This window comes from Heteronotia binoei, chromosome 5 (assembly GCF_032191835.1).
Source record: "Heteronotia binoei isolate CCM8104 ecotype False Entrance Well chromosome 5, APGP_CSIRO_Hbin_v1, whole genome shotgun sequence".
Taxonomy (NCBI): Eukaryota; Metazoa; Chordata; class Lepidosauria; order Squamata; family Gekkonidae; genus Heteronotia; species Heteronotia binoei.
In genome coordinates, this window is record NC_083227.1 from 81378658 (window position 1) to 81405636 (window position 26979).

Consider the following 26979-nt stretch of genomic DNA (forward strand, 5'->3'; position numbering starts at 1 on the left):
CCAATTCATACAACTGGGAAAAGTTCCACAAGTGAGTGAGAATCTGTTATTAATTCCATTTACATGAATGGATCACTGTCAGGTTGGACTTACAACTGACTTCTGTAGGGTGTAGGATCCAACCCTGGGTTTTAGGGATCTCAAATGACCTCCAGATAGTTCTGGCCAGCTATCCTGTTGAAACCCTGTCTGACTCCTGGAAGGAAGTGTTCTCTTGGACAGGTGACATGAGAGCTCCTTCTTCACCTGAATGGCGGAATTCAGTCCCTCTTATGGCCTCCTGAAAGGCTGAGGGCACTGAGATGGCAGGGATAATGCAGGGGAAGGAATACACATGGGGAATCTGACTGAACAGAACTCATGCTGATTTGAAAGTCTGTTCTTGAGGCCATGATGGCAGTCAAGAAATCCTCTCTATCACAACTGGAAACAGGGAAGAGACAGGAGAAACTGCAGGCCTGCTTGATGTAACAATGCTTTAGGGTTGCCTGCCTCCAGGTGGGGCCTGGAGATCTCCCGCTTGTACAACTGTTCTCCAGCTGGCAGAGATCAACTCCCCTGGAGAAAATGGCCACTTTGAAGGGTGGATTCATGGTACCATGAGTACCATGCTGAGACCCCTCCCCTCCCCAAACCACACCCTCTCCTGGATCCACCCCCAAAGTCTCCAGGTGTTTTCCAACCCAGACCTGAGAACCCTACAATGCTTTCTTGGAAGAAGGGCAGTGTCCCAGCTAGTATGAGAGAATAAGTAGCAAAACTGCTATGAACAAAAGTTGTTTGCTTGTTCCCCATGAATTTAGGTGCTACAGGCTATTGATAATTCACTATACATGGGGCTGATTGTGAAAGCAGTCTGGATTACCATTAAATTCCCATAACACCAGGGTCCAGGGCACCTGAGAAAGCCTCTTCTCCCACATGTATTCCTTGATTAAGGATCTCTTCTGAATGCACCATCACCTTTGGAGGCTGTATTATTGTTTGCTAAACCATGTTTCTTATCACTTTAGATTGACTGACTTCCAGAGCCTGACCTTCTTATACAAGCTATTGAGATTTTTTAAAACAGAACTTTTAATCTCCAGCTGAATTAGAGTTTAGTTTGTACTATTCTCCCTGCTATTAAGATAATAATGCTAATATAGCTTGTATCTTGTTCTTAACATCATTCTCCACTAAGAATTACATGCCTACAAACCCTCAACTAAATGAATGGTCAAACAAACCACATAATATTTTATGGGCTTGTGTGTGTGTGTACACATTTTGATGTAAAGTGTGAAGCCAACAAATACTTGTTTACAAATATACTGATAATTAACTCATGCTCGTGAGGGAGCCAGGACTGGCTGAGATTCCCTGCCGAGTGCATAATGCTTGAATCAACCCATGTAAGTAACTGGAAAGGGATTAGCAGTTATAACATGGGTGCAACACTTCCGGTGGTTAAAAATCTTCTTATGCAATAATGTACTATTTGGCTGCACATGGTCTGAAACATACACATATACAGAGTCCTTGCTCAGGATTAAGAAGATGCAAATCCTTTCCGCATCTGGCATAGACCAGACAGGAAAGAGAAAATCCATGCTGAACAAAAGAAGAAATAAACTCCTTGGCCACCTGAGTGTGCCAATATACATTCTTACCCAGAGTATGAATTTCTTTCTCTTGACACCCGATATTGGAGAAGCTAAAGAAGAGCTATGGAATTTAGACTTATCAAACCACAAAGTGGAGCCTCAAAAGAGTAACGCTCAGCTTGCGTGCAAAGTCCAGCATGAAAAAATAAGGGTCTGAGTTCTGCATTGCATTTGTGGTGCACTTGTTTGGACAGGTTAATAATATTGCTATCAGAATACCAAGCGCCTGTGAAGCTCAGAAATAGAAAAGAAAATGAACAATTTATGCCTCTAGCTTCGTAAATACTGAGTGAATGCAGCAGCCATTTCCATTTTAAGCAGGCCAGCATTTTACTCTTGGACACGCCTCATATATTAAGATGGCAGTTTATGTCCTTTTAGGCAGCTCCATATTTTTAGTTTATCCATCGATGAATTGCAGAGCATACAAAAAGCTTCTGCATATGGACTGATCTGAGATTCATTGAAACTAGGGACCTCTGCCTCATGGAAATAGACAATACCCCATCTCTAACTCTTCCACATTCACAATTAGAAATCTAACGTGGATTATTTTCACCTCTGCAAATAAACAGGTCAGGAGAACGCCTGGGTACAGTTAATCCGGTAATGCTCTCCTCAGTGTTTATAACTAAATAAACAGCAGCTGCTTGCTGCTTGCGGCCTCATCTCTCATTCCCTTGTGGGGGGCCATTTATTGAGTCATAAACTCCTCCAATAGTGTTATCACCACATTTGCCCAAATATAGGGTAGAATAAAAGATTTTAAAAAATAAAACCCAGAATACAAAATATCTACATAAGAACATAAGAGAAGCCATGTTGGATCAGACCAATGGCCCATCCAGTCCAACACTCTGTGTCACACAGTGGCCAACAAAATTTTATATACACACACACACACAGTGTGGCTAATAGCCACTGATGGACCTCTGCTCCATATTTTTATCTAAACCCCTCTTGAAGGTGGCCATGCTTGTGGCCGCCACCACCTCCTGTGGCAGTGAATTCCACATGTTAATCACCCTTTGGGTGAAGTAGTACTTCCTTTTATCCGTTTTAACCTGTCTGCTCAGCAATTTCATTGAATGCCCACGAGTTCTTGTATTGTGAGAAAGGGAAAAAAGTACCTCTTTCTCTACTTTCTCCATCCCATGCATTATCTTATAAACCTCTATCATGTCACCCCACAGTCGACGGTCTCCAAGCTAAAGAGTCCCAAGCATTTCAACCTTTCTTCATAGGGAAAGTGTTCCAACCCTTTAATCATTCTAGTTGCCCTTTTCTGGACTTTCTCCAATGCTATAATATCCTTTTTGAGGTGCAGCGACTGGCTGATTTGTTTTCAATTCCCTTCCTAATAATTCCCAGCATGGCGTTGGCCTTTTTTATTGCAAACGCACACTGTCTTGACATTTTCAGTGAGTTATTTACCACGACCCCAAGATCTCTCTCTTGGTCAGTCTTTGCCAGTTCACACCCCATCAACTTGTATTTGTAGCTGGGATTCTTGGCCCCAATGTGCATTACTTTGCACTTGGCCACACTGAACTGCATCTGCACGGTGATGCCCACTCACCCAGCCTCAACAGGACCCTCTGGAGTTCCTCACAATCCTCTCTGGTTCTCACCACCCTGAACAATTTAGTGTTATCTACAAACATGGCCACTTCACTGCTCACTCCCAACTCTAAATCATTTATGAACAAGTTAAAGAGCATGGGACCCAGTACCGAGCCCTGTGGCACCCCACTGCTTACCGTCCTCCATTGCGAAGACTGCCCATTTATACTCACTCTCTGCTTCCTATTACTCAGCCAGTTTTTGATCCACAAGAGGACCTGTCCTTTTACTCCATGACTCTCAAGCTTTCTAAGGAGCCTTTGATGAGGAACTTTATCAAAAGCTTTCTGGAAGTCAAGGTAAACAACATCTATCGGGTCTCCTTTGTCCACATGTTTGTTCACCCCTTCAAAGAAATGTAACAGGTTAGTGAGGCAAGATCTTCCCTTACAGAACCCATGCTGAGTCTTCCTCAATAACCCGTGTTCATCAATGTGCCTACTCATTCTGTCCTTGATAATGCTTTCTACCAACTTTCCCGGTATTGAAGTCAGACTGACTGGCATGTAATTTCCCGGATCTCCTCTGGAACCCTTTTAAAGATGGGGGTGACATTTGCTACCTTCCAGTCCTCAGGAACGGAGGCAGATTTCAATGAAAGATTACAGATTTTTGTCAAAAGATCCACAAGTTCAACTTTGAGTTCTTTCAGAACTCTCGGATGTATGCCATCCGGACCTGGTGACTTATTAGTTTTTAATTTGTCTATCAGTTGTAGGACCTCCTCTTTTGTCACCTCAATCTGACTCAGGTCTTTCAACACCCCTTCCAAAATTAGTGGTTCTGGGGTGGGCAAAAAGTTCTCATCTTCCACAGTGAAGACGGAGGCAAAAAATGCATTCAGCTTCTCAGCCATTTCCCTATCCTCCTTCAGTAATCCTTTTACCCCATGGTCATCCAAGGGCCCCACTGCCTCCCTGGCTGGTTTCCTACTTCTAATATATTTGAAGAAATTTTTATTGTTGATCTTTATGTTTTTTGCAATATGCTCCTCATAGTCCCTTTTTGCCTGCCTGATCAGTCTTGCATTTGAATTGCCACAGCCTGTGTTCCCTTTTACTAATCTCACTTGGACTGCTTTTCCACCGCTTAAAGGAGTCCTTCTTACCTTTTACAGCTTCCATTACTTTGTTTGTTAACCATGCAGGCCTTTTCTTATGCCTGTTTGTGCCTTTCCTAACTTGTGGTATGTATTTTATCTGAGCTTCTAGGATTATAGTTTTAAATAGTCTCCAAACTTCCCCAAGGGTTTTGACCATATTTACCTTTCCTTTCAGTTTCCTCCTCACATGCCTCCTCATCTCAGAGAATTTATCCCTTTTAAAGTTAAACGTGGTTGTGGCGGTCTTTTTGGGCAACTCCCTATTTATACAAATGGTGAAATCAATAACATTATGGTCACTGCTCCCAAGCGGTGCAATCAGTTTTACATCTCTCACCAAGTCCTGGGCATTACTTAGGACCAAATCCAGGATCGCCCCACCCCTGGTAGGTTCTGAGACCATCTGCTCCATAGCACAGTCATTGAGAGCATCAAGAAACTCTATCTCTTTCTCTCGACCAGAACACATATTGACCCAATCAATCTGCGGGTAGTTAAAATCACCTATTACGACACAGTTTTTACGTTTAGCCGCTATCTTTAAGCCTTCCATCATATTATAATCGCCCTCTCTCTTTTGATTTGGTGGGCGATAACAAACTCCCATAGTTAAATTTCCTTTTGGGCCCTCTATTTCAACCCAAAGCATTTCTAAAGGGGAGTCTAATTCTCTGACCTCAGTCTTACTGGACCGTATGCCCTCTCTGACATACAGAGCCACCCCACCTCCAACCCTTCCCTCCCTATCCTTCCGATATAACTTATATCCAGGAATCACCGTGTCCCACTGATTCTCCTCATTCCACCAAGTTTCTGAAATTCCCACAATGTCTATGTTTTCTCCCAACACTAAGCATTTCAATTCACCAATTTTAATTCGAACACTTCTAGCATTTGCATACAAACATCTATAATTTTCCAGGCAAGCTAGACTCGCCACCTTCCTCCTGCCACCTCGAGACTCTGGCAGACAGTCCATACTGCTTGTCACTATCACAGTGGACAACTCTGGTCCGTTACCCGGTAGAAAAATAGCAGCCAACCCTTCATCTCTTTGAGATGAGTCCTCCCGAACCAGAGACATTTCATCTCCCGTCGGCTTTCCCCCAAGATTTAGGTTAAAAACTGCTCTGCCACCTTTTTGATTTTAAGCACCAGCAGCCTGGTTCCATCCGGGGACAAGTGGAGACAATCTCTTTTGTATAGCTCCCGCTTGTTCCAGAAAGCATCCCAGTGCCTAACAAACTTAAACTCTTCCTCCTTACACCATCGTCTCATCCACACATTGAGACTTCTAATTTGTGCCTATCTCTCCTGCCCTGCGCGTGGAACAGGTAGCACTTCTGAGAAGGCTACCTTGGAGGTCCTGGCCTTAAGTCTCCCGCCTAGCAGCCTAAATTTTTCCTCCAGGACCTCACGACTGCATTTCCCCACATTGTTGGTGCCAACATGCACCACGACCACAGGCTCCTCCCCAGCACTGTCTATCAGCCTGTCTACTACACGCGTAATATCCGCTACCTTCGCACCAGGCAGGCAAGTCACCATACGGTCAGTACGCGGTTTCGCCACCCAGCTGTCTACTTGCCTAAGGATCGAATCACCAATTACCAAAACGCCCCCTCTCCCCCTGCTCAGGGATGGTTCCTTGGCGCGAAAGGATTTCCGCTCACCAACCGAAGAAGAGGTCCCTTCTGAGGGCGCATTCCCCTTATCCTCAGCACGGTGCCCTCTCGACCCTCACGCTCTCTGGCACCAATGGGGCTACTACGTTCAGAGCGGGGCTCATCTAATACGCCCCCGAGAGTCTTCCCCAAGTGCCTAACTGACCGTCTCTGCTTCTCCAGGGCAGTCACCTCGGCCTCAAGGGTACGAACTCGTTCCCTGAGGACCAGGAGCTCCTTGCATCGAGCACACACCCAAGACTTCTGTCCTTTGGGCAGATAGTCGTACATGTGACACTCAGTGCAAAACACTGGAAAGCCCCCACCCCCCTGCTGGCATTCTATCTTCATTATAGATATATGATATATCTATCTATCTATCTATCTATCTATCTATCTATCTATCTATCTATCTATCTATCTATCTATCTATATCTAGATAGATAGATAGATAGATAGATAGATAGATAGATAGATAGATAGATAGATAGATAGAGATTTTAAAATATTTTAAAATATACAGTCCTCTTTAAATGCTGTTTGTTTAAGTGGCTCCCCTTCTAGAGGGTCAACTTACCTTATTGGGAGAACAAGGAAATCAGGGATCTGGGTTCCTGGTCCTTAGAGAGCCCCTAGGCGAAGAGCCACAGGCCAAGAGCCGTTTAGCTCGCGTCCTTTGGCTCGCGCCAAAAGCTCACGCCTTTGGCAAGGTGCAGCTTAAAATGCAAAGAGGGTGGAGCAGAGGCACTCCTAAGCAAAAAAATCTCTTTCTATATAACCTGTTGAAGAGTAAACCTGAAAGCATTAAGGCCTCCTCTTCAGATAGCTGATGGCTTAAAACTGATTGTCCTAGAGATAAAGCATGTGTGTTCCTGTATCATTTCCTGCTTACATGGGCATCTTTAATGTGAACCTGAAAACATATACATGGAAACAGAACCTATTGAAATTAGTTACCCTATACTCACAAGATTACTTCAGAAACCAGAATTTCCCCAATGAAACAAAATTAAAGCGCTGGTAAGGAGAGACCTAGGGGCATGTGCACATATATGTGACGGCTCTCTAAGAAGGAGGCCTGAGAATTTCTACTCTCAGGCTAAAGAACTACACTATCTCAAGGCTGTTCTGTACATATCCCGTAAGACTGACAACACAGACTCCATGAAAAAAAGTATACACAGAAGCACTGCTGTACAGGTAGCTGATGCAGGAAACAGAGAATCAGTTTTAATGCAAAAGTTTTTGCTCACATTACTTCTGTGCCAAAATTGGTTACTCACAAGTTCACAAGATTACTTAAAAAAAAAACCATTCTGTGAGCAGGAAACAGAACACTAGAATATGCCCAGAGTGACACATAACTGATTTACCATTCTTGCAGTCCTCATATTAACCCAATCTTGTCAATGTTTTCAGATACTTTAAGAGATCTATTGCCTTTTTATCAGCCCCAAAGCTTTATTTATAGATATACACATACACATGTACAAACAATATTGAGAGAGATATTCTCTGTCTCAATTTTCCTCACAATTGGCTTGAGACTAAAACATCAACATTTACTCTTCTTCGGAGACAAAAGATGCTGCTTCAAATTCCATACATTTCCCACAAGAAAAAGCATTCTGATTTAGGACAAAAGCAAAAAAAAATTGTGTAGAACATCATATTTGACAATCACGTATACTTTACTGCATGAATGCACTGAGAAGCTAAAGCTAATGGAGCCATTCTAGAGCATATACACAAAAAGACATGTCTGCAAACATCTACATTTGTGTTTTCATATTTTTGCTTAGCCATTGTCATGGATACATTGGTATCACAAAGCAAGGAGGTGTAGGAGACATATTCTGTTGTAATAATTATCTAATCAAAGGCTACTAGCTTTTGATTTTTCCAGAAATGTGGTTTTTCAGGACAAAAAATCATTAAAATAAGTTGAAACAAATAATTCTACATCCAAGAATAGTCATGAACACCTAGATATTCAGAGACGGTCTGGACAGACAGTGGTGTTGACAGACAAGGGCAGATTGCTCAGATCAGAACATTTTAATTATCAATCAGAACAATATTTATATGAACCTTTTAGTTACATAAGTTTAGTATTCACAAATAAAACTGGCAGATTTTCATTGAATAAAGACATTGAATAAAAACCTAGAAACTCAGATAAAATATATACCGCAAGTCAGGAAAGGCACAAATAGGTATAGAAAAAGGCCTGCATGGTTAACAAACAAAGTAATGAAAGTTGTAAAAGGTAAGAAGGATTCCTTTAAGCATTGGAAAGCTAGTCCAAGTGAGGTTAATAAAAGGGAAAACAGGCTGTGGCAAATCAAATGCAAGACTGTGATCAGGCAGGCAAAAAGGGACTATGAGGAGCATATTGCAAAAAAAAAAAAATGCCCAACAATAAAAATTTCTTCAAATACATTAGAAGGAGGAAACCAGCCAGGGAGGCAGTGTGGCCCTTGGCTGACCAAGGAGTAAAAGGATTTCTGAAAGAGGATAGGGAAATGACTGAGAAGCTGAATGCATTTTTTGCCTCCGTCTTCACTGTGGAAGATGAGAAGCGTTTGCCCGCTCCAGCACTACTGATTTCAGGAGGGGTATTGAAAGACCTGAGTCAGATTGAGGTGACGAGAGAGGAGGTCTTACGACTGATAATTTAAAAACAATTTAAAAGCTGATAAGTCACCAGGCCTGGATGGCATACATCCAAAAGTTCTGAAAGAACTCAAAGGTGAAATTGTGGATTCCTTGACAAAAAATATGTAATCTTTCATTGAAATCTGCCTCCATTCCTGAGGACTGGAAGGTAGCAAATGTCACCCCCATCTTTAAAAAGGGTTCCAGAGGAGATCCAGGAAATTACAGGCCAGTCAGTCTGTCTTCAATACCGTGAAAGTTGGTGGAAACTGTTAATAAAGAGAGACTTAGTAGGCACATTGATGAACAAAACCTATTGAGAAAGACTCAGCATGAGTTCTGTAAGGGAAGATCTTGTCTCACTAACCTGTTAGAGTTCTTTGAGGGGGTGAACAAACATGTGGACAAAGGGAACCCAAAAGATGTTGTTTACCTTGACGTCCAGAAAGCTTTTGATAAAGTTCCTCATCAAAGCCTCCTTAGTAAGCACAAGACTCATGGGGTAAAAGAACAAGTCATCTTGTGGATCAAAAACTGGCTAATTAATAGGGAACAGAGACTGAATATAAATGGCAATTTTCTCAGTGGAGGATGGTAAGCAGTGGGGTGCCGCAGGGCTCAGTACTGGGTCTGATGCTTTTTAACTTGTTCATTAGTAATTTGGAATTGGGAGTAAGCAGTAAAGTGGCTAAGTTTGCGAATGACACTATTGTGAGGCACTCCAAAGGGATCTGTCAAGGCTGGGCAAGTAGGTGTCAACGTGGCAAATGAGGTTCAACGTGGCAAGTGCAAAGGAATGCACATTGGGGCCAAAAATCCTAACTATAAATGCAAGTTGATGGGGTTGAACTGGAGACTGACCAAGAGAGAGATCTTGGGGTTGTGGTAGATAATTCACTGAAAATGTTGAGACAGCGTGCAAATGCAATAAAAAAGGCCAATGCTATGCTGGGAATCATTAGGAAAGGAACTGAAAACAAATCAGCCAGTATCACAGTGCCCCAGTATAAATCGATGGTTTGGCCTCATTTGGAATACTGTGTACAATTCTGGCCACCACACCTCAAAAAAGATATTATAGCATTGGAAAAAGTGCAGAAAAGGGCAACTAGAATGATTAAAGGGTTGGAACACTTTCCTTATGAAGAAAGGTTGAACATATGAACATATGAATCTGCCTTATACTGAATCAGACCCTTGGTCCATCTAAGTCAGTATTGTCTACTCAGACTGGCAGCAGCTCTCCAGGGTCTCAAGCTGAGGTTTTTCACGCCTACTTGCCTGGACCCTTCTTAGTTGGAGATGCCAGGGATTGAACCTGGGACCTTCTGCTTACCAAGCAGATGCTCTACCACTGAGCCACCGTCCCTTCCTAAATTACATATATATAAATATGCAGACATGTACTCCTTCCATCTCCCTACCAAGCAGGTGTCGCACCCCGGGTGCCCCTCTCGGTCTCCCGGTGCTGCCGTCGCCCCTCTATCCCGGGCGACCCCCTTGGGGCACTCTGTGGGCGTTCCCCGGTTAAAGCACTTGGGGCTCTTTAGCTTGGAGAAACGTCAACTGAGGGGATGACATGATAAGAGGTTTATGAGATTATGCATGGGATAGAGAAGGTAGAGAAAGAACTACTCTTCTCCCTTTCTAACAATACAAGAACTTGTGGGCACTCAATAAAATTGCTGAGCAGTTGGGTTAGAACTGATAAAAAGAAGTACTTCTTCACCCAAAGGGTGATTAACACATGGAATGCACTGCCACAGGAAGTGGTGGTGGCTGCAAGCATAGCTTCAAGAGGGGATTGGATAAACATATGGAGCAGAGGTCCATCAGTGGCTATTAGCCACAGCGTATTGTTGGAACTCGCTGTCTGGGGCAGTGATGCTCTGTATTCTTGGTGCTTGTCGGGGGGGGGGGGATAGTGGCAGGGCTTCTAGTGTCCTGGCCCCACTAATGGACCTCCTGATGGCACCTGGTGTTTTTTTTTTTTTTGGTTTGGCCACTGTGTGACACAGAGTGTTGGAATGATGGGCCATTGGCCTGATCCAACATGGCTTCTCTTATGTTCTTAATACTGAGGCCTGGCCTACACAAGCAACAGACAGGGTTGTCAGCCTTCAGGTGGGGCTTGGAGATCTCCCACTTTTACAACTGATCTCCAGCTGGTGGAGATCAGTTCGCCTGGAGAAAATGGCTGCTTTGAAGGGTGGATTTCACAGCATTGTACCATGCTGTGGCCCCTCCCCTCACCCTTCCCTCTCTCAGATCCACCCCTAAAATCTCCAGGTATTTTCTAACACATACCTGGCAACCCTACAACAGAATGAGGTGAGACATTTTTCAGGAAGAAGAGTGGGCTGTACCATTTAAAACTGATGGCAATTTTTTAAAAAATAGTCACAATATAAAAATGTCCCTACAAAGGGTAAATTAACATCTTGGAAAGGAAAGATTTTAAACCAGCCTCTTTTTTACTGTGCCAGTTTTCCACTTGCATGGATTTTTATTTTTAAAAGTAGGGCAGCATTCAAACAATGTCCTACTTGCCTGCAATCTGAAGTGGTACAGCCCATTCTATTCCTTTGCAATTCTACCATCTCATTATCACAGATGGCTGCACGTAGGGCAGAATTAAACTGTGGAATTCACTACCATAAGATGTAGTGATGGCTACAAGCACAGAGGACTTTAAAAAGAGATTAGAGAAAGGAAGACAAGTCTACTGACTGAAGGGAACCTCCACATTCAGAGGTAGTAACCTTGGAATGCCAGGAGTCAACAATGCGGAAGGTCATGCTGTTACCCCTCCAGAGTAAATAATTGGCCAAATAGTTGGCCTGGTGGACCTCTGGTCTGATCCAGCAGGGTTCTTCTTATGTTCTTATGATCTAGTTGTATTTTACTACGAGGTGGCACTTGCTATTTAGTTGTGGGAAGCCAAGTTATGTTTGGAAATTGAGAGCTGGAGGCCAATCAAGCATACTTCTGCACAATGTTTGCTGTTATCGTTCATTAAATCATAAAAGAGGAAAAGTCGCTAGTGGAATGACAGGCAGCTTCAAGTCAAAGAGGAAGAAGTATCATTTCATTTTAAAATGACTTCCACAGAACAACTTTATTGTGCAGAGGTTTCTTTCTGAGTCTGACAAAAGCACAAAATACAAAATCATAAATTTTACAACAAAACTGCAGCTGTGCAAATTATGCAAGTATGCAAATTCTAACAAAATCTATTCAAGTCTGCCCAATTTGCATAATTCAATAGAAAAGCAGATTTGAGGCTTTGGTTACAGAATTTGTGATTTTTTAGAGCAGAACTCCAGAGCTTTTATCAACAATCTGGGCTATTATTCAAAAATTAACTGTATCTTTTATGCAGTGTGGATGCTCTCATGTATCCTTTCAAAAAGTTGAGATTCAAATGCTACATATTATACATAGTAAATTGGCCATCTACATTCTGGTCAACACAGTGAGAAATACAAAGAAGAAAGAGGCTCTGAATGAATCCTTATTGACTCTCTTTTTAAAAAGAAGGAATACATGGAAGCACAAAAACGGTTTTAATAGACCCATATTTACCCAGATGGACTCTTAACTTATGGCGCCTAGCTAAAGGGGTATTCTATAAATCAAAGTGTATCCCAACCATCTTTCATTATTTACAGGAAACTCCCCCAAATTCCATAAGATCATTTTCAAATAAAAACTGGTTTGACACAGCAACTGAGGAGAGAGAAAGGATGGATAGCCTCTTAAGAGTACAACTAGGGGGAGAAACCACAGCCAAGAGAGGCTCAAATTAGGATGAATGCTATCTGTTGTCCATGTCACATTTCACTGCTGCCTAAAGCAAGGCAGCACTGACAGGCAACTTTTCCAGATGCTCCAGACTCTGACTGCTGCCTTGCCTTCTCACCTGCGCATTCCCTATTATAGGAAGGCCCTAGGCAAGCTTGCGGTCACTGCTCTCCAGGGGCTGTGTTCTTGCTCTCTTTTCTGTGTTGGAATGCATGCCAAACCAATTTTTGTTTGGGTTTGTTTTTTTTAAAATCTCTGTCGTGCGCAAGGCATTCACCACATCATGTCAGGCAGGATACTGGGAAGGGAGGGACAAGCTTTAGCCTGTTGTGTGACTGAGTGTGAGAGAAAAAGAACAAAGTCATTTGTTTCTCTCTCACTCATACACAGCCCTGAGTAGGGATGCCAGCCTACAGGGGGGACCTGAGTGCCTCTCAGAATTACAGCTCATCTTCGGACTACAGAGGTCAGTTCTCCTGGAGAAAATGGATGCTTTGGAGGGAGGACTCTATGGCATTGTACCCCACTCAGGTCCCTGTCCTCCCCGAGCTCCACTCCCACATTTCTAGGAGTTTCCCAACCTAGATTTGGCAACCCTAGTCCTCTCTCCAAGGAGAATGGTGACTGAGGGAAAGTGTTTCCTTCTCAGGATCATACCTATTGTCTTGTCTGAGGTGAGTCTCACAATGCCTGCAGCTGCAGGGAGGAGGCTCATTATCTTCCTCAGCACCATCAGCAAGCTCCCATTTAAAATAACATGGACCATTTCTGTATGCTGTCACTCTGCAGTGTTGGTGTATACATGCCCTGTTTAAAAAGACTGAAAAGCAGAGGCAAAATGATTCTTACCACAGCAAAGCTATTATCTATCCCCAGCCCCTCCTTCCAGCAACCAAGAAAGAGCCCACCATTCATCTCTGGGAGCAAAATACTACACTAACACTGCTTTAATGCCAACAAGTTTTGTGCATTTCCCTTGCCAGGAAAGGTCCCAAGAACAACTTCTGGACAAGTTACTATCCAAAGACAGGCACATTATACCTGAGGTTACTTCTAAAAACATCACTCTTCTGATTACTCTGTCTGCACAGAGACAGTTCTCTATGTAGCTGTCATTGCTGCTGCAAATGCAAAGGTTTTGGGGAGCCTCAGTGTTTTGGTTCCAGGTTTTGGGGAGCCACAGGCAGACAGTGTCTGGAGACCCCTTCTGACCATCACCAGCCCTCTTCAAAACCAGCGTGATGTAGTGCTTAAGAGTGGTAGACTCTAATCTACAACAGCACCGATATGCGGTGTTGACAGTTTGTCTACACAAAGGTTGAAGTTGGTCTGGTTCCAACTATTTGCAGGGAAGATGGATCACTGGTCTCCAAAGGGCATACAGTAAATTAGATGGTTATGGGGGAAGTGAGACCAAACATTTTGTCTGTATATACAAATGGGATATAAAAACAGCACAATCCCCACAAACTCCAAACCATTCATCCTTATCCCTTGACTTAGAGCCACTCTACCCAGCTCCTATCACTGCCATGGAACAAGGGGAGGGAGTTTGTAGGATTTTTCCATTTATTTTAGACACACATTTCTGTATCTGGTATCCAAGAAACAAATTAAGCAAAATTCTTATGCCCCCCGCAGGCAGGAGAGAAAATACTGGGGGAAGATTGCAGCATCAACTTTCTATCCTAATTGCCTACAAGCTGTGGTACACTCCTGGTAAATCTTGCTGTCGATAAACTACAGATATTTTGAAAAGCCACAATAGAAACAGCCCCTCCTACAGCTGCACTATTATACCAGCTTTTATTTAGACCTAAAAGCAGCAATTTTTGTGCTCTTGTGTGGAATTCTGCAGAGATATAAAACCAAACCCCAAAGACAACAAAGAATTCCCAAACAAAACTGAAGTCAGTTAGTTGACATACCCTCTCTTAAGCAGACAACTGCAGGCTCAGATTCTTAGTAAGAGGCTCACTAGGGTACTTATAATTAGAAGTAGATGGAAGTTGGTGATGCAAGCTAAATTCACACAAACCTACAAGCTCATAGGATAAGTAAGATTGTTCCAGTCCTACTTACAAGCCCATCGCCGTTTTCGCACTAGCGTTTACTCCAGCGTAGCACCCCATTTACCTCCGGATCTTTTCCTGGTTTTCCCACCTGTTGCTCCGGCGCTGCAGGGGTTTCACGCCGGAGTATCTAGATCCACCTCCTTCCGGAGTTTTTGAAAACCTCCGGATCCACTCCGCGGAGTTTTCTGTGGGAAATCCATCCACGCCGGATCGACTGCTGTGTGGGCGGCACCCTCTCCCTTTCCGTCCTCCCACCCCATCCACCCCCTTGGCCAATCATCAGCCTTTCGCGGCGCTTCCCCAAAGTGCCGGCACGGCCATTTTTTTTTAAAACTTCACAGTTTTGCGTAATAGCAATATTTCGAAATTAACAAAGAAAAAAAACCCCTCCTGGAATAGCCTCAATTGCCACTTCAATTGGTTTCGTTAGAATTTTTTTTTATTATTATTGACTTTAGTTGCGTTATTTCGCTGTTGCGTTATCTCGATAATGCGAAAACGACCATTGTTGGGGGGGGGGGGGAATCTAGTGCCGGTGCGGGCCAAAGCGTTCATGTGTGTGTGTTTTAAAAAGGGAATGCCTCCCTCAGCTGTGCCACCAGGATTTCTGGACCTGCACAAAATCGCCATGTATAAAATGGGAAGTTGGAGTCCTGCATTCTTCTCCCTGGCTACATTCCGCTCGGTTAGAAAATAGACGCGAGCTCGCTCTCACACGCGCCACAGAAGGGGAAGGAGAGAATGGGGCGGGGGGGGGGAGCTCTGGCAGCAGGAATCAGTCAGGTCCCCGTTGCAAGCGCCAGCCGGGGAGGGGAAAGAGAGCGGAGGAAATCCCAGCTTCGCCACCCGGGAGGGAGTGAAGGGAAGAAGCTGCCACACACACACACACACACACACACAAACCCCTCGATTTCTCTCTCTTCGTTATTGCGATATTTCGCAACTTCAGAATTTGGGGGGGGGGGGAATATAGTGCTAGGATTCTCCACTGTGAATGCTTCTGTTAATACATAAAGGGCTGTGGAGGATTCTACAGCTGCAGCCAATCCATAAGCAGCAGCAGCACACGTGATGCGGTTTGTCCACGAAAAGAAGGGGAGGGAACAGCTCGATGTTACGTTAGTACGTTAGTACGTCCTTACGCAACCAGACTTGCGCTTAAAAAAAAAATGATTGACAGGGCATCGAACTCAAGTCGATGCCAGTGGGAAAACGATTTGAGCCGGGGCTTCAGGGAAGGCGACTCCGCAAAGAGTCACTAGTGCGAAAACGAGAAAAATGATCCGGACATAATTGCGCCGCGGAATAAGGGGAGCAAACGCTAAGTGCGAAAACGACCCATGAGTCCAACCTAACACTGGAATATGGTATACATAAGCTTGGTCAATGTGGATGGTCCTCATTCCCTTACAATAGGACAGTGGAGGAAGAATCACAAATTAAGCCTAGGAAGAATGGGTTGTATGTGCATTAGCCCCATCCTAACAATATATGAGGTATATCAAGATGCAGACAGGAGCATCCAGTGGGTGGTTGCTCCATCACATACAAGTTCCACAAATTTGCAATCATAGATTGACTGTATCAAATGCAGGTTTAAAATGACAGTCTCTAAGTATTCCAGAAATATGGCACTCTTTTTGACAGGAGGTATTATTTCACTTTACAGACATTAAGTTGAGTGGCTTAACAGACCACCTAGCAAAAAAGGAATGTTAGATTTCATTACATTTTGCTTTCATGTCTCATTCTATACCTAGTCTCCCTTTTAGTCTACTAACCAATATAAATAACTTGCCACCTAAATTATCCTCTGTTCTGATTTACTAGAAAGTTGCAAATGCCACATGGATTTTTAAAAAGGAATCCAGCAAGAATCCATGAAATTAAAGACAGTTAGCCCAACATCTGTTCCAGGCAAATTAGTAGAAACTAAACACAGAATTACTGAGTACTTTGAGGAACAAAGCCTGCTGAGGGATAATCAATATGGCTTATGCAAAGATAAGTCTGCCTCACCAACTTTTTGAAGTTATTTGAGCAGGTGAACAAACAAGTGGACAAAGGTGATCTGACAGGATATTATAAGCTTGGACTTCTAAAAGGTACCTCTTCAAAGACTCCTGAGTATGCTTACCAGTCAAGGAAGAGAAGGATGATCCTTGATTCAAATTGGCTAAATGACAAGAAGGAGAAAGCAGCAATAAATGGACAGTCCTTTCAATGGGAAGAGCCCCGTGGTGCATAAGAACATAAGAGAAGTCATGTTGGACCAGTCCAACACTCTGTGTCACACAGTGGCCAAAAAACCCCAACAACAACCCCAAGTGTCATCAGAAGGTTCAAAAGTGGGTCTAGAAGCCCTTCCACTTTGTGCCCCCCAAGAACCAAGAATACAGAGCATAACTGCCCCAGACAGTTCCAATAATATACTGTGGCTAATAGCCACTGATGGACCTCTGCTCCATATGTTTATCCAATCCCCTCTTAAAGCTGGCTATGCTTGTAGCCGCCGCCACCTCCTGTGGTAGTGAATTCCACATGGTAATCACCCTTTGCGTGAAGAAGTACTTCCTTTTATCCATTCTAACCCGACTGCTCAGCAATTTCATTGAATGCCCATGACTTCTTGTATTTTGAGAAAGGGAGAAAAGTACTTCTTTCTCTACTTTCTCCATCCCATGCATTATCTTGTAAACCTCTATCATGTCACCCCGCAGTTGACATTTCTCCAAGTTAAAGAGCCCCAAGCGTTTTAACCTTTCTTCATAGGGAAAGTGTTCCAAACCATTAATCATTCTAGTTGCCCTTTTCTGCACTTTTTCCAATGCTATAATATCCTTTTTGAGGTGCGGTGACCAGAATTGTACACAGTATTCCAAATGAGACTGCACCATCGATTTATACAGGGGCATTGTGATACTGGCTGATTTGTTTTCAATTCCCTTCCTAGTAATTCCCAGCATGGCGTTGGCCTTTTTTATTGCAATCGCACACTGTCTTGACATTTTCAGTGAGTTATCTACCACGACCCCAAGATCTCTCTCTTGGTCAGTCTCTGCCAGTTCACACCCCATCAACTTGAGTTTGTAGCTAGGATTCTTGGCCCCAATGTGCATTACTTAGCACTTGGCCACATTGAACCTCATCTTCCACGTTGACACCCACTCACCCAGCCTCAACAGATCCCTTTGGAGTGCCTCACAATCCTTTCTGGTTCTCACCACCCTGAACAATTTAGTGTCATCTGCAAACTTGGCCACTTCACTGCTTACTCCCAACTCCAAATCATTAATGAACAAGTTAAAGAGCAGAGTGTTAAAGCTGCAGTACTGCAGTCCTAAGCTCTGCTCACGATCTGAGTTCAATCCCTGGTGGAAGCTGGGTTTTCAGGTAGGCTCGAGGTTGGCTCGAGGTTGACTCAGCCTTCCATCCTTCCGAGGTCGGTAAAATGAGTACCCAGCTTGCTGGGAGGGAAGTGGCAAACCACCCCATAAAAAGTCTGCCATGAAAATGTTGTGAAAGCAACGTCACCCCTTAGTCGGAAACGACTGGTGCTTGCACAGGGGAACTTTCCTTTCCTCTCTCAATGGAGGAAAGTTAGCAGCAGGGTCCCACAAGGATCAGTATTGGGATGAATCTGTTCATAAATTATCTGGAATTGGGGATGGGAAGTGTAGAGGCCAATTTGCAGATGATTCAGGATGGCGAAAATTAAGATGGATTGAGAAGGGTTACAAGAGGATCTCTCCAAACTGGGCAAGTGGGCAAAATCATGGCAAATGAAGTTCAGTGTGCATAAGCATAGGGTGATGCATACTGGAACAAAAGAAAAATCCTAATTTTAAACATATGCTGATGGGGTCTGAATTTGCCAAGACTGAAAAGGAAAGAGATCTTGGATAGCTCAGTGCAATGTAAGCTCAGCGTGTGGCAGCAGAAAACTAGGCAAACTCCATGCTGGAGATTATTAGGAATCAAACAGTCAATAGTGTAAGGCCCTTGTATAGCTGTAGTGCGTCCCCATTTGGAATACTGTGTACATTTCCTATGATCAAAGACTAAAGGGTCTGGGACCTTTCATTTTAGAAAAAGGTGACTAAGGTGGGGAGGGCATGATTTATATCATGGTTTGTAGAATTATGCACAGAGCAGAGAAAGTGAACACAAAGACACTCTGCCCCATTAAACAGCACTTGATGACACCCAATGAAGTTGAAGGACAATAGATTCAGGATTAGGCTTCCGAATCCCCTGGTGCCAGCGGGGGATTCCCCGGTTTTACAGGCTTCCCCCTGCCCCCAGCCAGCTGGCCGGCAGGGGAAGCTCCTCCCCCACAGCCACCCTGTACCTCTAGATCATGGGCAGGACCTGCAAACAGGTCCAGTTTTAAAATGTGTGTGTGCCTTTAAATTGGAGCAGGAAGTACTTCATGGGGAAAAGTTAGCAACAGCAGACCTTGTGAGAGTACAACCCCTCTGTTTGTTTCGGACAAGTGAGTGTGCGTGTAAAAGAGCAGCGTAGCCCTGTACTTTCCAGACCTGGTTATGGAGGCACCAGAGACTCCTGCTTTGTTCCACTGCTTCAGACCAACACGGCTGCCCACCTGCACCAGAGACAGTTAAGCATGTGTGTGAGAGAGAGAGAAAACAGGGGGAGGGGAGGGAACTCTATTATTCCCTATGGAGACTTATTCTCATAGGAAATAATGGAGAATTGATCTGTGGGTATCTGGGGCTCTGCGGGGGCTGCTTTGTGAGGCAGAGGCACCAGATTTGCAGCATAGCATCCAGTACCTCTCCCCGAAATACCCCCCAAGTTTCAATAAGATTGGACCAGGGGGTCCAATTCTATGAGCCCCAAAAGAAAGTGCCCCTATCCTTCATTATTTCCTATGGAAGGAAGGGATTTAAAAGGTGTGTGGTCCCTTTAAATGTGATGGCCAGAACTCCCTTGAAGTTCAATTATGCTTGTCACACCCTTGCTCCTGGCTCCGCCCCCAATGTCTCCTGGCTCCACCCCCAAAGTCTCCTGGCTCCACCCCCAAAGTCCCCAGATATTTCTTGAATTGGACTTGGCAACTCTATTCAGGATAGACAAAAAGAAATACTTCTTCACTCAATGAGTAACTAGGTTGTGGAATTCAGTGCCAGTGGCTATGAGCATAGATGGCTTTAACAGGGAATTAGACAGATTCATGGAGGGTGAGTCTATCAAGAGCTACATGCTGTGATGAGTATACAGAACCTCCACATACACAGGGAGCAAACCTCTTAATGCCAATGTTAAGGGGCAGTGTCAGGGGAAGGCCCTGCCTCTCTGCCTTGTTTGTTGGCTCTCCAGAGATGAGCAACTGTTTTAATCGCCATTAAAAAAATAATGCTGGAACCAGATGGACCCACTGGTCTGAACCAGCAGGGTTTTTATGTTCCTATGTTCTTCCAAGGTAAAAAATATCTGGAAAAAAATCCTGCCTGTTACGACAGCTACAAGAGCCACATAACACAGAGGTTCATTCTACTAGCTTGTACTTTTTCTCATGCACTGCAATTCTTGTTCTTGACTTGCAGATAATGGATAATAATTTTTTTAAAGATTCCCTCATGCTAGTGGACAGATGTACACATCCACAATATTGTGATACTTCTTCAAGCACAGGTTACTCCTTTCTCTGTCTATAACAGCAGAATTCAGTTGCCTGGGTCACTTGGGTGGTGGTAGCTTCCTGAAATTAGATGAAACCAGGCAGGTGCTACTGAACACAAGTCGGATATTACCACAGAAAAACACTAGAAATATGAACAGAAACCATAACATTAGAGATGATACAAATGGATTCTGGATAATTTTTTAGGTTCTTTACAATTGAGCTAGAACAAGTGGAAATGTGTCTCTTCCCACTGAGATTCACTCCAGTCACATCAAAGATGGCTAACAACAGATTAATGGTTCAGCCTGAGCCCATCTCGGAGGAGCAGCCATGGTGAGCAGAGAAGAGGCGTCAGCGGCGCAGCGGCGTCGCACGCTCCGAGACGGGGCGGCTCGCCGTTTCCCCCCCTCCCTTTAGCTCCACCCCAGTGTCTCCTGGCTCCACCCCCAAAGTCCCCAGATATTTTTGGGGTTGGACTTGGGAACCCTAAGGGTTGCCAAGTCCAATTCAAGAAATATCTGGGGTCTTTGGCGGTGGAGCCAGGAGACTTTGGGGTAGAGCCAGGAGGCATTGGGGGCGGAGCCAGGAACAAGGGTGTGACAAGCATAATTGAACTCCAAGAGAGTTCTGGCCATCACATTTAAAGGGACAGCACATCTTTTTAAATGTCTTCCTTCCATAGGAAATAATGGATGGGGCACCTTCTTTTGGGGCTCATAGAATTGGACCCCCTGGTCCAATCGTTTTGAAACTTGGGGGGTACTTTGGGGAGAGGCACTAGATACTATATTGAAAATTTGGTGCCTCTATCTCAAAAAACAGCTCCCCCAGAGCCCCCGAAACCTCCAGATCAATTCCCCGTTATACCCTATGAGAATCAATCTCCACATAGGGAATAATGAAGACGTTTCCCTCTCCTCCCCCCCCCATTTCTGGAAAATCTGATGCAGGGGATTGGCGTCTCTACTCACGAGTTGCTGCCAGCTTCTTCACAGCAACATAGACACACCATCCCAAATTGAAGCCTTTCAATCAAGCCTCCGGAGGTGCAAAGGCACATGGTCCTCTGCGGGCGGGGCGGGGTTTCCCCCCTGCCAGCCAGCTGACTGGGGGCGAGAAGCAGCCTGGGAAAACAGAAGAACGGCTGCTGTGATCGGGGCTGGGTGGGAAGGGAAGGGCAAGGAGAAACTGCTGCGATCCGGGGTGGGAAGGGAAGGGACGAGGAGAAGCATCGGGGATCGGTGGGAAGGGAAGGGGAGAGGAGAAGCTGCTGGGATCAGGGCTGGGTGGTAAGGGCCGCCATTCCTCCCCCCCCCCCGCTTTCCAGATTTTAGGCGAGCGGGGGGAGGAGGCTCCAAATCGGGGGTCCCCCGCCCAGGCGGGGGATTTGGGAAGCCTAAGCTGCACCCAGCTTCTTGCTACAGCCAGTTCTCCTCCACCAGCCACCCCTATATGTGCTTCACCACCATTTTTCAGATTTTACCCAATAAATGACCCCTTCTGCAGGCCTTGTTTCAGGTGTAACTCACATTGAGTTGGTTCCCCATAGCTCTAATGGCATGCTGTGTCCTTCCACTGCACTAAACACTAACAGTCACCCCTGGCCAATGGATTGTTTATCTAGCCAAATCTTCCCCACTGGAGGGTGGTCTTGAGCAGTGGCCCCAAACCTTTTTGGCAACATGGACCCATTTTGTGGAAGACTATTTTTTCACAGACCAGTGAGCATGGGGGTGCTGGGGTTTTTGCTGCCCAGGCTGCCTTGCCACCCATGCCCCATCACTGTTCCCCATGGGGGTCTTTAAATGGGGGGTAGGCAAAGGTCACTGCTGCACTGCCCCTTCCGCCTGCCCAAGAATCGGGGAAATGAAAGAGGTGTTGCTTCGGAGTGAAGCCTCTGCCTCACTCCACAGCCCAGTTGCTAACAGGCCACGGACCTGTACCGGTCCATGGCCTGGAGGTTAGGAACCCCTGGTCTTGGACATTCTCCTGGGGTTAAGAACATAAGAGAAGCCATGTTGGATCAGGCCAATGGCCCATCCAGTCCAACACTCTGTGTCACACAGTGGCAAAAAAATTTATATATACACACACACTGTGGCTAATAGCCACTGATGGACCTCTGCTCCATATTTTTATCTAAACCCCTCTTGAAGGTGGCTATGCTTGTGGCCGCCACCACCTCCTGTGGCAGTGAATTCCACATGTTAATCATGTGAATCATGTGAAGAAGTACTTCCTTTTATCCGTTTTAACCTGGCTGCTCAGCAATTTCATCGAATGCCCACGAGTTCTTGTATTGTGAGAAAGGGAGAAAAATACTTCTTTCTCTGCTTTCTCCATCCCATGCATTATCTTGTAAACCTCTATCATGTCACCCCGCAGTCAACGTTTCTCCAAGCTAAAGAGTCTTTGGGTTGAGTCTTTGGGATGAGTCTTTGGGTTGAGTCTTGAGAACTTTTGGCTCTCGTGTCTGACAGGCCTCTCAGTGGATGCCACTACGTTTGCTTTGCTCCAGTCACCTGATACCACAGAACCATTAATCTGTTGTTAGCCATCAGGCTGAGCCCATCTCGGAGGAGCAGCCACGGCGAGCAGAGAAGAGGCCGCCGCGCCGCTGCCACCTCGCCCGCTCCGCCTCTGGGCTGCTCCTCTGAGATGGGCTCAGCCTGGGTTCATCTCAGAGGAGCAGCTGCGGTGGGAGGGGAGGGGGCAGCAGCGGCGCAGCAGCCTCGCCAGCTCCGGGATGCGGTGGCTGGCCATGCTCCCTGGCGCCGTTTCCACCCCCTCCCCCCGCTTCCGTTTTTTGGGGGAGCGGGGGAAGCGGGTGGAAATCCTGGGGTCCCCCGCCAGGGCGGGAGGGTTGGGAAGCCTAGCAACCCTAGTGCAGCTTATTGTGGTGCCCTCAGATACTGCCACAGTAAAGGAAATGGAGTGCCACAATTGTGCACTGCTGAAGAATGGAACCATGACCCCTGCCCAGCCTACTGTGCTCTCCCATACTTAGAAGGTAATTAATCTGATGACAGGTACATTATGAAGGTGAGCAAGTGTCATGATCCTAGGCTTAGTGCGGCCTACAGGCTCCAGGGAAGCCTATGTTAGACTAGTAACCACACTACATTTCCCAGGATCCCTTCTGTCCCTCTGATTGGGTGGGCAGCAGTTTTGGAGGGAAAACTTGCTCAGAGCGGTGGGACCTGGGATGAAATTTGAAAAGGCCAAGTTACTGACAAGGAAGTGTTCTTTCTGGAAAAGGCTGAGCTGGGGAGAGGTTGCAGTCATGGGGGTCCCCTCATCCAGGGAAGGATGAGTGAGTTGAAAGCAGCAGGGAACATGTAGCTAGTCAAGGGTTTTATTTCTTTGAACCACCTTTACTGTCTTGTTTTTCCTTGTTCATTATTGCGCTAAAAAAGGTTACAACCCACGTGTTTGCTTTGAGCCCTTACAATAAATTTGTTATCGTTATACTACCTGGGTCTGCAAGCCCCTTTGGTCACAGATCAAAGGTGCTTGCTGGGAAGGAAGATAAAGGGGTTTGGTGGGTGCTCTGGACCCTCCCAGATAGACCCTTACCAGAGAGGTGGCAGCTAGTAGAAGGTCCTCCTGTGTCCCTTACTTGTGACAGCAGGGAAGACTCATTGCTTCTCTTCTTTCTTCCCACAGCACCCAAAGCTGTCAATTGAAGGTGGTAGGAAACTTGCTGCATGTTTTTAACAGGTTGATCAAAAGGAATCCATGGAACATTATAGGAGCCCTTAAATGACACTTGTTTGTGTGTAATAGCATTGAATCCTGTGATCTTTTACAGCATCTCAACTAAGGATGCAACTTTTCTCACAGCTACCTGCCCTGCAGTAGCCTCTAAGGGAGGAGAAAAATCCCACAGAAAATGACAGAAGATTTTCTGCCACCGTGCTGTCCCCTGAAACAAACCAATTGGCGGGGGTGGGGGGAACCTTCAATATAGCACCAGCAATTCCATCTTCTAGCTCTGTGCAACAGCAAGAGAAAACCTTCAGCAAGGTTTAAGGTACATGGAAGTCCTGGGGAAGTAGCCTAGCTATGGTATTTGGTTTATTTATTTAAAAAACCTTCACGTTAATAGGATCTTTCAGTGCCCTCTACTGTTACCAGTCACTCAGCTTCTAATTTACTCTACAATAATGTCAGGTTGGGGCTTTGCGCTGGCAGCTTCCCAACCCCTTTCTCAAGTGGGTTTGGAGCAGCAGTCTGAAAATATGCTGAAGTTTAATGCAATCTGTCTCCTTTGGTATTCACGTTCCTCCTGCACCGTGTGCTATAAAGATGTATCGGTAAATGTATTTGCTAAAGATATACTCAACAACAACAAAAAAGGCTACAAGCATGATTTACAGGAGGCAGGAGGGGAGGCTTGCATCTCGGTTGGCAAGGGATGAGGCATATTCTGTAGAGAGCTACTTGGGGAAAGGAATGTGCAACAGCTATGCAGAGACTGCTTCATTTTCAAGCCAAGGAAGAAAAAGAAAAGCACATGTCTTGGGAGCCAGTGACTTCAAAAGATACCAGAGCAAAACCCTTTTCCCTGGCAGCCTTAACCTTGCTGATTTGCAGACATACAAAGACCTTTTTTGTAAACAGGAAGGAGGAAAAATCCACCAGGACATGCAACGACATTTGAGCGAATATATCCTGACAATCTTCCCATCTCCTTCTGCTGAGGTTTCTGGGAGCCGGCTGGCAGTTTGTTCCATGTAATGCTTAAATTAGGCACCCAGCTTCCTCATCTCAACCTTAATGGAAAGGAAAGTGGCTCTCTTCACATACCCTCAGCCTCTCCCACGTTCATATGAATTTCACCCCCTGCTTCAAGAAATCACCTTGACCTACAGCTCCCACCTGCAAACGTACACTCTGGTTTTGTAAGTCCTGTGAGGCATGACAACCTCCAAGGAAATGCACAGCCAACCTGGCATTAGAGCCTCCAAGCAAATGTGTGGTCAACCTGATGGAACCATTAGATGATGTTGCAGCACTTCTTCCCTTGCACACTGTGAACCTCAGAGGGATATTTTAAATTCTGCACCAGTCCCAGATTATTGTTGTATACATGGAAGATCCACTGCATGATTCAAGGGACAATGAGTTCCAAAGTGCCTGTTGTAGACTAATCACACATTTTCAACTAAAAGACACATCTGGGGATATAAACTCTAAATTAGTTTGGATCTACCTTTGTATTAGACTGTCTCCATTCTGTTTTAGCTGCTCTCTAAACCCCAGGGTCACTTCATATGCAATGTTTTATTGATCTGTGTTGGAAAAGGCATACATATAGTGGGGTGGACGGCTCTATGGGTATATAGCCAAAGCATACTTTTCTAGCATGCAGTAAAAGGTTAGAAAAAGCAACACATGACTTGGTTCTCGTAATTACTTGCACAAGATAAAGAGGATTATAACATCTTAAGCAATAACCAGCCTTACCTTTCTGCAATTTTTACCAAATTTGGGGCACAATAATAATTTTGCCTGACAAACAGCCTTGATAAGCCTAAATTCACAATTCTGTGTCTATCACTTTCTTCATTTCTTAAGGTCTATGTGCACATGATCTATATGTGTGCTTCTATACATAACACACAATTGCATGTAGGAGTCCCAAGTCCTCTCCAACCCCTTTTTAAAGGCAACTCCCCAGGAGATATGTAGAAGCAGAAGTGTTCAAAGGGGAAGTGGTGCTTTCCCCGGTCCACTATTTTACTGCTTTTACTGTTACCCATTCTTTCTAAGAACATCACTGTACAGTGTGTATTCTCCCATCCCTCTCCACATCAGCTATTGGTGGAAATGTGGAAAATGTACAACACTAGGACATCACAGCACAAGATAAACATTTTTGGCAGCAGCTCTGTCATTCCATTATGTCCATATCCACCCCAAAATGTTATTCATTTCCCAGACAAAGCTGGCACAATTTATCCCACAAAGCAAACCATATGGCTATTAAAGGAATTATCCATTCATCTCAACAAAAACATCAAAACACCTCATGTTTGTAGTTGTGTAGGGCTTCTCTACAGCTCTGTTAACTCTATTTTATGTTTATGCAAAAAACCAGTTAGTGTTTTATTGGAAAAAATGGAAAGTTATGGACTTTGCGCTGAAGGACTTGTTGAAGAATACAGATGGCTACACCAAGCCCAATGCCAGTTTGTTGAACTACTCTGGATTGCTTCTAATGATGGTGTTATTTGCGGCTTCACATTAGTATCACAGCATGTACAATCAAGGCATGGTGTGCTTCCAGAAATTACACTTAGAGCATTCAAAATGTAAGAAAGTTTAATAAATGAACAAAAAGAATACACATGGCTTGTTCATGCATTCAGGATGGGAAAGGGCACAAAGAAAAGGTGAAAACACACAGTTCATTTTCTGGACACTCAATACTTACCCTAAACAATATTTAAATAGGTCAAGCTAGATTTACTTGAAGTTGCAGTAGTCTAAAGCTCAGCACTACTTTGGATCTTAAGGTGGGGATCGCTCCCCTTTGTTTCTCACCACATGGACAAGATGGAGTCCCTGAGTAAAAGCTGAGTCCTGCATGGCTTGTGCCACTTCAAAGAAGTTGCTCCAGGTGAAAGAGAGCTTCTGTAGCAGAGACTATATACACTTCCCTTGGTAGAGCCCAGCCCTCTCTGGCTATTCACCATGCTTAAAATGGAAAGGTTAATGTGTAAATCCTAAAGTGCTCTCTGCTTGGAGCTTG

At 44.7% G+C, this 26979-nt stretch overlaps 1 protein-coding gene across 2 annotated transcripts in view; it reads right to left on the bottom strand.

Annotated features, from left to right (window-relative positions):
- The window catches only part of CHCHD6 (coiled-coil-helix-coiled-coil-helix domain containing 6), a 366636-nt gene that overhangs the window by 80313 nt on the left and 259344 nt on the right, over window positions 1-26979 (bottom strand). The gene's annotated exons all lie outside the window — the stretch shown is intronic.